The sequence below is a fragment of the Acyrthosiphon pisum genome, chromosome A1, assembly GCF_005508785.2.
Source record: "Acyrthosiphon pisum isolate AL4f chromosome A1, pea_aphid_22Mar2018_4r6ur, whole genome shotgun sequence".
Classification (NCBI taxonomy): Eukaryota; Metazoa; Arthropoda; class Insecta; order Hemiptera; family Aphididae; genus Acyrthosiphon; species Acyrthosiphon pisum.
In genome coordinates this window covers 87,401,424-87,404,917 of record NC_042494.1, presented here as the reverse complement: position 1 = coordinate 87,404,917, position 3,494 = coordinate 87,401,424, and the positions used below count along the sequence as shown (strand labels likewise).

Genomic DNA, 3,494 nt, shown 5'->3' with positions numbered 1-3,494 from the left:
TTCTTGTAATCTCATTACCTACCTCGAATTCTGATAATTGATCGATAATGGGTGAATTTTATGTCTAGTCTACACTCTATTACAACAAGACCATATAGAACGTGAGAGCTATTATTGTGTCCCAAAACATTATAATCTAAGTAAATATGACATAATAATATGATGTTATTTATTTTACTACGTAATATAAATTATATGAAAATTATATTATCGACGATCAAAATGCAGATCTTTAGATCGGACCATATGACTTAATATGAATTTGAAGACGGACCGGAACGAACCATTTTTTTTTTGTAGACAAAGGGACCGAACCGGACCGAACCACATTAAATTACAATACACAGAGACCGAAAAAGACCGGACCGTGCAGAGCTCTACGAGCCGACCCGAGTTCGATTTCTTGGCCACAGGCGGCATTTTTCTTCGGACAAGCCACGGTGTCCGGAGAACAAGTGCCGCCATCCCCCACCCGGGCATGGCAGATACCTACGGGTGCCCACTAAAAAATCTGCCAAACCAAAACACACGTGTTTACCAACCTACAATTCCTCCCCTACAAACAAAAAACAAACAACTAATGGCCATAGTTGCCGGGCTTCATGATCAATAAAAAAAAAAATTACGTCACTAGTCTAAGTATATTTAAAAAATCAGAATTTTAATAAACTTATTACTAAATGAAAAAGTGATAGTTGGTGTGCAGCATCGGTGAATCACCCTGTTAAACACCTCCAACACAAGCACTATACTCTATTCCAAATAAGTTTGTAAACCATGACCAAAATGCATCGCGGTTCGGGCACAGCAGTCTTGTTAACTGTCGTCTGTGCGCTGTGAACTACTGTTCAATCACAGTGGTCCTCCCGTTCTGAGGCTGTGCAGTTTTTCCAAACTTATTAGGAATATAGTATCTATAGATTAAAAGAGTAGTGGAAAAAAAATTATAGCTATAATTAAATACAATTTGTTTTGCAATAAATAAATAAATATACAAATATACAAATATAATAAATGGTAAATACTATAGAAACCTAGTGAAGGACAAAATTTTTTTCATATTTTATGGTAGAATATATAAGCAGGATATACCTAAATTTAATGTAGGTTTTTTTCCACGTTAGTAGGTATATTATACCTATATTATACTATATTATTATTAAGAAACATCAAGGAAAACAAACATTTATTAGGTAAAATGCCATGCAATGATTCAGTGACTTGGATGGAATCTTAATTCAAATAAATAAATAAAATATAAACAATTGCTAGGTAGCAATAAAATATAAAAACATAAAACTTGTTGATTGTGTTAATAAACAAGTTCAAGAGGATTAATTTTTTACATAAGTAGACGCATTGTTTCCAAAAGTCCAAATCAGTAATATATATCAATTGGAAACCATGTCTATAGGTATAGTTGGTAATATTTGAAGAGGTTATAATTCTAACATCACACAACACAGAATACCAACATCATGGTAGACATCTTCTACACCCAATCCTGTAATAACTTTACCTATAAGTATTCATTTTAGTTTAAAATGGAAATGTTATACTCACACTATTTGATCGATGCAACATCGGATTCGATATAAAATTGGAAGGGAAAAAGAGAAAAGGGTGTGAAAACTTGAAAAACAATAAAAATATATAATATACTCTACCAAGGGTTGAGTAGTGGTCGAGTGAGGGGGAGGGGGCATGTTGACAGGTCGTTTGCTCGCGCCCAAAATGGCGGCTGAACCTGAATGTCTATCGGCACAATTTTGGTAATTTAGATACCGAAACGACAAATCTCAGCGCCTCACCGCTGATCGCGCGCGCGTTAATGATAATATACTTACATCAGACAACTTATTTTCCGAAGCAGAAGCGGAGAGAGGATCACCACCTGATCACCACCAAACACCGGTTGAAATTGACTCGACGTTGGAGAATGGAAGTGGCGAGAAGCAAAACAACGCCGCCGCTTGTCCGGACGGCAGAAGACGCTCTACAGGTCACTGTGCAAAGCAGTTTCGGCGGCAGTTGACAGGAACGCAGGATGCGGGTGGCGGCACAGAGCAATAAAATTGAAAGATGAACACCTCGACGATCACCGCGAACAGAAGTCTGACGCTTCCGACAGACGACTCCAAAGTGGCTACTGCTAGACGTTGTAGCGGTTCAACAATTCTACCGATCGATGTTCAAAACAAAATAGTAAATACAAATATATAATAATAACGTTGTTGATAATGAAAACGAGAATCGAGCATTGCGCAGAAGCCAAAGAAGCTAATCGTCAGGGTGGCCCGACGAAAACATAAACAAAAATAATAAATATTATTATACATTTACATGGTGACCGCGGGTCTTCGACCAATCGTTGGACTACACACACAGCGGTGGCGGCACTGTTCGAACCATAGAACAATATAGAAGCGAAACTCGATCAGCTGATGGGTGAAGTGTTTACCTATGATCTGAAGTCCGAACAATGAAACTGTTTCCGTAACACTGACATGATGTTATACCCGTATTGAAAAACCGTTTTCGCCTAATAGGCAGGGTATTCTGCGCGTGGTCGGGTTGTTTCCACTGTTTACTTTTATCATAGATTAGTGATTACGTATGCCACGCCGTGTTCAAGGTTACAATCGCCCGATTCGGCCAATTCACGGAGTTTCATGCCCCTGTTTCCCACACCGTTCGGTCATCGTGAAATAATATAGTCGACACCAGCCACGATTTAAGATAGTACTATCTTCAATCTTCAATCTTATTATATGTTTTCATGACACAGATATGTATAATAACTAGATACCCGACTCCATATACAACAACATTATTAAATTATGATGCCCGACGCAATTTGAAACTTTGGCAATGTTTACATTTATTCATATACATATTTACTTATATATACATATGTACTGATAATACTATTTTGCCCAGGTTGTAAATGGCTGCCAGCGTCATGATAAGAAGGAGTCTGGTATCTAGTTATTATACATATCTGTGGTTCATGACACCATAGACATATAATAGACCACGAATTAAGATATACTATTATACGTATATCTTAATTCGTGTAATAGACTATTATAATATGTCTATGCATGACACCAGTCTATGCTAACGTTTTGATAAGGATAAGAAGCACAATCACAAAAATACTAGATAGCTAGATAATATTTTTATTTTTATTTTTATTTTACTTTTACTTTTATATATCTGTGAGTACAATAATATCAATATGCACCACGGACGTAGTGGTCGTATAGCCCGTATAGGTATAGTCGTGTCCGTCGTAATCATACACTGTACAATACGTCATCTGCACAAATTCGTTTTTGGCCAGTTTTTCCCGATATTTTTTTTTCGAATGATAAATGGTAAACAAGGTGTATTGATCAATACACCTTGATGGTTAAGGATTTATATATTTGATGTTAGGTCTAAGATAAAATGTAATAATTATATTCGGTAACAAATAACTACATTATAAA

At 36.5% G+C, this 3,494-nt stretch overlaps 1 protein-coding gene across 1 annotated transcript in view; it reads right to left on the bottom strand.

The window, feature by feature from the left end:
- LOC100159856 (E3 ubiquitin-protein ligase RFWD3) overlaps positions 1–2,268 on the bottom strand; it is a 27,246-nt gene extending 24,978 nt beyond the window's left edge. The window contains exon 1 of the mRNA XM_029487693.1: positions 1,848–2,268. The gene's annotated coding sequence lies outside the window, so the exon portion shown is untranslated. The remainder of the gene's footprint in view (positions 1–1,847) is intronic.
- Between the last annotated feature and the right edge of the window lie 1,226 nt (positions 2,269–3,494).